Here is an 11,306-nt window from a genome sequence, read left to right as displayed (position 1 = left end):
GTTTCGGCTTTGCGGTCAAAAGGAGGAATTGGGGGTTGTTCTTGTATGTTTTCAGGAGGTGCATTTGGTTGTTCTTGTGGGTTTTCAGGAGGTGCATTTGGTTGTTCTTGTTTTGGATTAGAAGAATCTAGTTTTTGAAACAAAAAATGAAAAAACCTAATCAAAATTAATGAAATTAAATTCAAAATGTAAAAAAAATTTTATAAACCAAAAAGAAAGACAAAAATAAAGAAAAACTAACCTTGATTTATAGCCTGGAGGACAAATCTAGCCCCCCATTCATGGTTTAGGTGAGAAAATGGGGAAAAAACAAAGTTAAAAATGCGATTTACGGGTAAATGAGACCCAGTTTTTTTTTAAAATTTTTTTTACCAGGCACCACATACGCCATTTTATTTAGATTATTAATATGTACGCGCTCATTTTCCTATGATCAGCATGTACATGCTCATTTTCTTAGGTGTAGCGCGTACGCACTCATTTTCCTAAAAGCAGCGCGTACGCGCTACCTTTTCTAGGCTCGGGGAGAACAAACCTAAGCACGTACGCGGGAATTTCAAATTTTAAAACCGCATACGTGCTTCTTGTTTTTCCAAGTTTTTTTTGGGTGGTGTTCACTTTTATGACCACCATCTTTGTGCATAAACCCTTGGGTGTGTGAAAAACATCAATGCTTGTCATTTTGAGGAAACAAAGATTAGTTCAAGTAAGAGATGTCCTTCTAACAAAATGTGCAGTTTAAATCAATCTTTGGGCAATAAACTACTAATTGAATTGGATTCTGATGAGGAAAATAACAAGGACTTAGTGGCTAAAAATCAAAGAAAAAGGAAACCCTCATTTCTTGGTAAGCAAAAGTTTTGTTCAAAAAAATAGAGCTTAACTTATATAAATAAAATATAAAGTGAAATGTTTTGTTGGAAAATCATCCAAGAACCCTGCACATTGTTTCTCCTATCAGAAGAACATGGCAATGGAGTATTCTTCTTTCAAATCAGATAAACCATTTCATAGAATGGCTAGGAAATCATATAATATTAGCGAACCATATCATACAGTGAGACAAAATTCTCTGGCTTCACTAGTTATATACATTTTCAAAGTTTAAATTAGTAGTAGAATATTTAAAAAGAGGTCCTTAACAAGCAAATAAATTGTCTTCATTTTTCTCATTTTTTTTAATGTTATACTCATACAGAGATCTGCACGTGTGTGAGTTGTAAAGTCTAAAAATAATGCAATAAATTAATGCAATCTAACATCTTGTTAGGTTAAGTGACTTCAATTTATTGTCATGGTTTGGGATTGAATTTGTTCCTTAAACCATGGAAAAATATGATTTAGATACCAAAAAAAAAGAGTGATGTGGTTCTTCTGAAAGGAGAGCTTAAGGAATGGAAGGTAAAATGCATTATGAAGCACAATATGTCTTCCTTAATTGGGTGGTGGAGATATTTTGTATGTGATAATAATATAAAGGAAGGTGACATTTGTATCTTTGAGCAACTAAATGACAATCAAAACAAGTTTATGTTCAAAGTTCATATTATGCTTCATAATGCCTCTATAATCTCAAGGGATTTTGTCATAATGCAGTTGAACCCAAACATTATGTTATCACACCTTGTCTTAAGAAAGAAAATGATACGCCTCTAGAATCTCTAGGAATTTTGTCATGCACACAAAAGGATCTCGAGGGCACCTCTTGTCCAATTATACCCCACCTAATAGTACACAGATCTCTAAGCTTAAGATCTTTTCTATTGGGGATGACTCTGGTGCTTCAGTAATTACAAATCCTCAAAATTTTGAATTACAAAAGGTTCAGATAGATTATTCACAAGTGCCACAAATTTTGAGAATGTCAAATTTTGACAAATTTTTGCACTTAGGGTGCTCAAGGGACAACACCAGTAGGGTATGGCCATGATCATTCGACCAAGTGAGGGGGTGAAAATATGAGCATGCCTAGGGTAAGAATGTCTAACCAGATGTGTTGGAACCGACGATTCATGCCCACGATGAGCAAAATGAGAAATTGGCTCCGTGGCAACCTTACATTGATGTATCTGACAATGTTTTCATTAACTGAAAATACACTGCCCTAGGAAAACTGCTCCGAATCTTGAAAATTAGAGAGAACCTATTTTAGGCATCCCTCATTTGACCCTGTAGGTTGAAACAAATCATTTGTAGGTGCCACGGATTCCGAGATACAACCTATCAAAATTTGACAATTTTTCATACTTAAGGCTCTCAAGGGAGGATGTTGGTAGGGTATGGCCTTGAGCATTCAACCGAGTGGGGGGAGGGAAAACAAGACTATTCCTAGCATAATAATGCCCAACCGAACATGTTGGAACCAACAGTTCGTGCCCACGATGAGAAGAATAAGAAATCAGTTTTGTGGCAACTTTTCATTGAATGCATATGATGATTTTTTTGTCAACTGAAAAATTGTTGCCATATGAAAACCTCTCCGAATCTTGAAAATACGAGACAAGCTATTGTAGGTAGCCCTCACATGACTCTATAGGTTCAAATGGACCATTCGTAGGTGCCACAGATTTTGAGATACAACCTGTCAAATTTTGATAATTTTTCACACTTAGGGAGCTCAAGGGATGACACTAGTAGGGCATGGCCTTGAGCATTCGACTGAGTGGGGCTGCAAAAAAGGAGCATGCGTAACTAGATGTGTTGGAAATGACAGTTTGCACCCATGATGAGTAGAACAAGAAATTTACTCTGTGGCAACTTTTCATTGAATGCATCTGATGATTTTTTCATCAATTGAAAAATCGTCACCCTATGAAAAACTGCTCTGAATCTTGAAAATCCGAGACAGGTTATTGTAGGAAGTCCTCAATGACCCTGTAGGTTTAAATAGATCATTTGTAGGTGCCATACATTTAGAGATACAACTTGTCAAATTTTGACAATTTTTTGCACTTAGGGTGCTCAAGGGATGACGTCGATAGGGTATGGCCCTAAGTGTGCGATTAAGAGGTGGGGCAAAAAAAGAGCATGTCTAGGCTAATAATGCCTAATCGAATGTGTTTGAATTGACGGTCTTGTTAGGTCCTAGAGACAACTGAGAGGGGGGGGCAAATCAGTTGTCTAATAAATTCAAACTAAAAACAACTTAACCAAACATAATGCTTAATACTGGTGAACTAAACTTTATGCCGATAGACAGTTTATCAGTTGATTGCAATACCGGTAAAGATTAATGAATAAAAAGAAAGACAAAGACATCCACAACACATAACACCAATATTTGTACATGGAAACCCTATAAGGGGAAAAACCACTGTGGGAAACCTTACCCACAATCAGATGGTATTACTGTAGATAGTATGTGTATACAAATGGGGCCTGCACATGCAGAAAGGCCAAACACCTAGAGCTCACTGCTCAATCACAAATGGGAGTCACATTGACTACAACTGGATGGTTAAATCCAATAATGATGTACTACTCAAAATAACATCTTCATATGCTGGATTCAGTACCGGTTCAGTTCTGATATGCCTTCACAAAACCTTCCTTCAACCTTCAAGAGATATCTGCGTGTATAGCTCTACTTATTTTCACATATACCGAATTACTATCCTTCTCACATTCACATTCTGATCTTACAAATAAGATCTTATATTTATACCATAACCTAAGACCAATTTTAGTAGGTCGGCTCTAAAAGATATTACAATAAAAACAATTTACAAGTAGATCAATGATCGATGCAATAACCGATACAACATGTCGACTTAATGCATTTACAATAATAATAAATCATCTCCATTGCATGCCGTGCTGAACTAAAATAGATAATCCTACCGGTGCTTATTCTGGACCTATTTGCTGGTAACAACAAATATGCAAACACAAATATACCAATGAACAAATCTCCAAGACAAAGTGTCCAAATGATGTCTTCGACATAACCAAGCATTCTCCATGTTATTCCAAGTACTGGTGAACAATATATCCTACCGGTGAACCAGATACCGGTGACTATGCATAAGTCGCTTGCCGGTGAACATTGCCAATTCTCTAGAGTGCCAGAGTTGATAAGTGTTAATAGGTGTTGACATCAATGACAAAACCATATCAACATATCCAAAATACCAAAAATCTCCCCCTTTGGCATTGATGCCAACACAAGATGGAAAAACCATCAAAGTGCCAAAATAGAAATGCCAAATACCAAAAACCAACAATCTCCCAAAAGAGATCATAACGAAATTCAGATACAGAGAGTAACCAATCTCTCCCAAAATAAAAATTTCTCCTCCTAGGAGTAACATGTGTTTTTCCATATCAATCTCTCCCCCTTTGACATCAAATGCCAAAGCAATAAAAACTAGGTTTAAATACAAAATACCAACTCATTTAGTATACCAACTACTCCCCTTGAGAAGTAGCTTTCCTCATCAAAGCTGGAGTAAAAGATTTCTCTATTAGTTCTGTCAGTTGATGACAAACATCAACTATCTAAGTCTCTACCAGTGGGGGTATGAACCCACGATGATCTCTGAGATATTCAAAAGTCTCTTTAGGCAAAGGCTTAGTAAAAATATCTGCAATCTGCTCTTTAGTATTCACATAAACCAATTTTACTTCTTTTGCTTCAACATTCTCTTTCAGAATATTTAATTTGATAGAAACATGTTTAGTTTTAGAATGTAGTACCGGATTCTTAGATATATCAATTGATGTTGTATTATCACAATAGATAGTTATAGGTTCCTTGCATTTTACCTTTAAGTCCTTCAACATTTGCTTAAGCCATAATACCTGTGTACAGTTAGTTGTTGCTGCAACATATTCTAATTCTGTTGTTGATAAAGAAGTGCAACTTTGTTTCTTACTCAACCAAGAAATTAATTTGCTTCAAACAAAAAATGCTCCGCTAGTGGTGCTTTTTCTGTCATCCACATCTCCTGCCCAATTTGCATCTGTGTATGCACATAATTCAAAGTCTTCATCTCTAGGATACCATAAGCCAAGATTTGTAATGCCTTGTAAGTACCAAAAAATCCTTTTTACTGCTGATTCATGATTTTCTTTAGGATTACTCTGAAATCTTGAAACAATACATACTGCATTCATAATATCAGGTCTTGTTTCTGTTAAATATAGTAGCCCTCCTATCATAGATTTGTACCTAGTTGGATTAATAGGTGTTGATTCATCCCTTAATGATAATTTGTCATTTGTAGTCATAGGTGTGCTTACCAGTTTAGAGTTTTCCATGCCAAATTTCTTTAATAAATCCTCCAAGTACTTGGATTGACTCAAGAATATACCTTTTTTAGTCTGTGAAATCTGCAATCCTAGAAAGAATTTTACCTCTCCAATCATGGACATTTCAAATTCTTGCTGCATTTCAATAGAAAAGTCTTTACATAATCCATCTTCTCCTCTAAAGATTATATCATCAACAAAAACTTCTATAACCAAGATGTCATCATTAGTCAGTTTATAGTATAAGTTGCTATCAACATTATCTTTAGAAAAACCAATCTTCAAAAGATATTTATCCAATCTAGCATACCAAGCTCTTGGAGCTTGCTTCAACCCATACAAAGCTTTACTTAATCTACAAACCATATCTTTGTTATCTGTTAAAGAAAGTCCATTAGGTTGCTCAATGTAAACTTCTTCTTCAAGATTTCCATTTTGAAATGCACATTTGACATCCATTTGATATACTTTGTAGTTCTTTTGTGCTGCAAAGGCTAAGAATAATCTAACTACCTCAATTCTAGCTACCAGTGCAAAGGTTTCATTATAATCAATTCCTTCTTTCTGTGAATATCCCCTACACACTAGTCTTGCTTTATTTCTAATTACCTTACCATCTTCATTAAGTTTGTTTTTGAATACCCATTTTGTTCCAATTACATTTTTGTCTTTAGGCCGGGGAACTAATGTGCATGTGTTATTTTTCTCAATTTGTTCTAGTTCTTCTTCCATAGCTTTAATCCAGTGTTTATCTTCATATGCTTCATTTATTAATGCTGGTTCAATTTGAGAAATAAGACATACCTCTTCATTTGCCAGTCTTCCTTTTGTCATAACTCCTTGATATTTGTTCCCAATTATCTGATCTTTGGAGTGGTTCAATCTTATATACCGAGGTGTCTTTATTTGCTATTGTTCTTCATTTACTGTGGAATTTTTAGATGATACCAGTGTAACTGGATCTTCATTTTATACCAGTGGGTTCAATGTAGGCTCATATGTCAGTATCTCTGTTGCCGGTTCAGAGTCTATATACCTTGAAGTTCCTCTAAGCTATTCATCAATCTTCACATTTGTGCTCTCAACAATTTTCTGCAATCTTTTGTTAAAACATCTATATGCCTTGCTCTTAGATGAATAACCAAGAAATATTCCTTCATCACTTCTAGGATCAAATTTGCCAATATACTCATCTCTTCTAATATAGCATTTACTTCCAAATATTCTGAAATATTTAAGAGTAGGAGTAATACCAAACCATAGTTCATGAGGGGTCTTACTGGTTTCACCTTTGATGTGAACTTTGTTGAATGTGTAGACTGATGTGCTTACTGCCTCTCTCCAATATACATGTGGTAGATTTTCTTTAGATAACATACTTCTAGCTGCATCCAAGATAGTTCTATTTTTCCTTTCTACAACTCCATTCTGCTGTGGTGTCCGGGGCGCTGACAACTGTGTTCTGATTCCATTTACTTCACAGAATGTATTAAATTCCTTAGATGTGAATTCCCCTCCTTGATCTGATCTCAGACATTTTATTTTCTTACCGGTTTCATTTTCTACCATTATCTTGAATAGTTTGAATTTCCCAAATGCTTCTGATTTTTCTCTGAGAAAAGTAACCCAACACATTCTAGAATAGTCATCAATGATTTGCTTGAAATATCTATCACCTTGTAGGCTTTTAGTTCTAGTTGGACTACATAAATCAGTATGAATTAGATCAAGAGAATTATTGGATTTTTTTGGAATACTTTTAAAAGATGCTCTTACTTGTTTTCCAAATTGACATTCCTTACAAACTGAATTGTGAGGTTTAACAATCTTAGGTAAATCTCTAACTGCCTTAGTGGTACTGATTTTCACAATGCAATCAAAATTTACATGACAGAGTCTCTTATGCCATAGCCAACTTTCATCAATATGTGCAATTAAGCAAGTCTTTTCATTGTTATTCAAATGAAAGATATTACCTCTAGTTTGATTACCGGTTGCAATTTCCCAACCAGTTCTTTTCATAATTTTGTATTTCCCATTCTTGACTTGTAACTGAATTCAGTTTTCAACTAATTGACCAACACTCAAAAGATTATGCTTTAAACCTTCAAAATAGTAAACATTATCGGTATTATGCTTGCCATCAAGAGATATTGTACCTTTTCCTTTGATCAAACAAGCTTTATCATCTCCAAATCTTACTAGACCTCCATTATATTCCTAAAAGTTCAAGAATTTACCTTTATCACTAGTCATATGATGTGAACATCCTGAATCAATGATCCATTCATCCTTAACTTCAACTTTAGTTGCCAGGGCTTGCTCTACCGGTTGAACAATAGGTGTCGGTTATCTTCTGTTATAGCAACAAAGACCCATCCATTGTCTGCCGGATCCTCATCAGAATCATTAGTGACTCCTTCATCAACAAGATAACAAGATTTGTCTTTATTCTTCTTAAATCTGTATCTCTGATATTCAGGGTAAGGCTTCTTTCAATCTTGCATGTTTATCAGGGCATCTTGAAGCCATATGACCAATCTTATTACAGTTAAAACATTTAAAGGGTGCTTTACCTTCATACTTACTTCCAATTGGACCTTTAGGCATTTTTCTTGCAAATAATGCTTCAATTTCTTCAAGTTCTTCATTTTCTCTCCTGCTTTCTTCAAGTTCTCTTGCATAAAAGGCTTTCCAATCAGATTTGTCAAATGATGGTGCAGATGATGTTGATGCTTTAAAATCTAAATCTATCTTTATAGTAGCAACAGGACCAAATTCCTCAATTTCAAAAGCTGAGAGTTTTCCAATCAATGTATCCCTAGTTACTGATGTATTAGGCATTGTTCTTAACTCATTTATAATAGTCACTTTCATTTTGTATGCTGGTGGAAATCCTCTTAAAACTTTTGAAACAATTTCATCTTCACTTAAGGTTCCTCCACAACATTTAATACCCAAAACAATTTCATTGACTCTTTCCATAAAAGCAGAAATCCTTTCATCTTCTTCCATTTTTAGATTTTCATACCTGACTCGGAAGCTTTCAAGTTTTGCAATTTTGACTATGGAATCTCTTTCATTCAATGTTTCCAAATGGTCCCAAATAGATTTAATAGTAGATCTATCTGATAATCCCATGATTTGCTGATCTAACAATGCGCTCAAAAGTGCTTCCTTTGCTTTGCAATCATTCTCTTCATCTTTAGTCAAGTTAGGTGGATTTGGCTGACTGAGAGTAGGAGTAGTATAGCCATTCTTTGTAACTTCCCAGATGTCCTTTCCAATGCAATTCAGATGTGTCTCCATCCTGATATTCCATATGCCATAGTTGGTTCCATCAAGTTTAGGACTGTCCTTCCTAAAATAGTTAGAAGACATTGGATCTCCTCAAGCTCTTAAAATTCTACAAAAAGAGGACTAGGCTTTGATACCAATTGTTAGGTCCCAGAGACAATTGAGAGAGGGGGGGGGTGAATCAGTTGTCTAATAAATTCAAACTAAAAACAACTTAACCAAACATAATGCTTAATGCCGGTGAACTAAACTTTATGTCGGTAGATAGTTTATTAGTTGATTGCAGTACTAGTAAAGATTAATGAATGAAACAGAAAGACAAAGACATCCACAACACATAACACCAATATTTGTACGTGGAAACCCTGTAAGGGGAAAAAACACGATGAGAAACCTTATCCACAATCAGATGGTACTATTGTAGATAGTATGTGTATACAAATGGGGTCTGCACATGCAGAAAGGCCAAGCGCCTAGAGCTCACTGCTCAATCACAAATGGGAGTCACACTGACTACAATTGGATGGTTAAATCCAATAATGATGTACTGCTCAAAATAACATCTTCATATGCTGGATTCAGTACCAGTTCAGTTTTGATATACCTTCACAAAACCTTCCTTCAACCTTCCAGAGATATCTGCATGTATAGCTCTGCTTATTTTCGCATATACTGAATTACTATCCTTCTTACATTCGCATTCTGATCTTACAAATAAGATCTTACATTTATACCATAACCTAAGACCAATTTTAGTAGGTCGGCTCTAAAAGATATTACAATAAAAACAATTTACAAGTAGATCAATGACCGATGCAATAACTGATACAACATGTCGGCTTAATGCATTTACAACAATAATAAATCATCTCCATAGCGTGTCGTGCTGAACTAAAATAGATAATCCTATCGGTGCTTATCTTGGACCTATTTGCCGGTAACAACAAATATGCAAACACGAATATACTTGTAGTCACATAAATCTGTCCAGTTTAATTAAATGAATATTTGCTATTTATTTAAATAAAAATCCACTAGCCATCAGTTAATTAAATTAATATTTAATTAATTCATCTTCAAACATTCTCCTATTAATTAAATACATTATTTAATTTATTTTAATTAATTCATTATACCAAATTCAAAAATCAATTAAATAAATAAAACATATTTATTTCATTTAATCCCCTATTCCTCTTTTAAATAAATTAAATCAAACATTTATTTAAAATCATTTATCCCCCCCACTTGCATTTTCCTACAAATGCAACTTGCACACATTTATTGAAATAAATTAATTTATTTTAAATAAAAATCCTATTTTCCCTCACCCACCAAATCCACTTGCATTCCTAAACCCCCTTCTAGATTCTTCTAACCCTTCCTAATTAGCCTAATCCATCCCCTAATTATTGTCACATTCCTAAGCAACTTGGAGTCACTTCTCAAAGACTTCAAAGTCTTTGAAAAGCATTTAATGCTTTGTGTGTTCAACAATTTAACCTCGAAAGTCTTCCAAGACCATTAATGGCTTTTACATGACCATTTATGGCTCTTACATAACCATTTATAGTTATTTCAACTTGCACTCATGTGTCTCCTCAAGCATTTATTGCTTTGACCATGGTTATCCCTTTTGCCTTTGCACAAGAGTTTATCCATTGGATAAAAGCTTTATTCTCTAAATAAAGAATTTATTCACTCAACCCAACCTTCACCCTAACCCCCAAGTTAACTCCTAAGTCATGTCAAGCATTTAATGCTTATTTCCTCTCCTCTCAACCTATCTCACATTGACACTTGTCATCCTAGGATTGGGTTGAAAGCCCTCACATGGATTGAATTTCATTCAATCCTGACCCTTGTTGAGATTACTCAATCTTAACCATCCATTGCTCCATTTTACCTATAAATAGAGCCCATTTCTTCATAATCGAGATCCTGAAAACTTGTATGCATTTAATCTATAGTAAATTTTAGAGAGCATTTAGCATAAATAACTAATATATTGTTATCTTAGACTAAAATAAATCTTAGTTCTTTTTCATAATATGTTTAATTAGTTTGTTTTACACTTGCATAGCATAAGCTTGAGACCATCTACAATCTTGAATCTCCATAAGCAACCATAGTGCAAAAAGCTGCTGAGAGCTACACTATTTTGGAACTTGGAGAGGAGGGGAACAAACAAGAAGGAGCTAAGAACATGTTAAGAGGCATTTGGAGATGCCTTCTTATATTTGTGTCATTTGTTAAATATGTTAGCGTGATCTTAGTATCTCTTTTGATATGCCTGCTTAGATTAGTTCTTGGTTGAATAACACCAATGATTTCTTGTGTGTTTTTGTGTGTTATACAACCACAGGTTTTTAATCTAACCTTGTCCTTTTTGCAGAACATCATTTGGTGAACCCGACATGAATCCAAACACCTAAAAACAACCTTTTTTTGACACAACTAACTTGTTTGAATGTTGAACTTGACACACAAGTTGTGCTTTAGCGCTTTTGATCATGTTGTAGCGCTATTGCAACTTGACATTCTAGCGCTATTGTACCAAGTTTGGCGCTATTGACCTTTATTCAACACTTTTGTTATTGTTTTGGCGCCTTTGTGCTTGTTTAGCACTATTGCATTTGTTGTCAAAATTTTACTTTTAGCGTTGTTGTGTTTGTATTAGCGCGTTTGTGTTAAATATCGCTTCTATTCAAACACAGAGTGGCACTATTGTAATAGAACATTGTAAAAAAGACCCTGTA

The sequence above is a fragment of the Cryptomeria japonica genome, chromosome 11 (genome assembly GCF_030272615.1).
Source record: "Cryptomeria japonica chromosome 11, Sugi_1.0, whole genome shotgun sequence".
Lineage (NCBI taxonomy): Eukaryota > Viridiplantae > Streptophyta > Pinopsida > Cupressales > Cupressaceae > Cryptomeria > Cryptomeria japonica.
The sequence above is the reverse complement of the archived record's forward strand: the minus strand, read 5'-3'. Positions refer to the sequence as shown.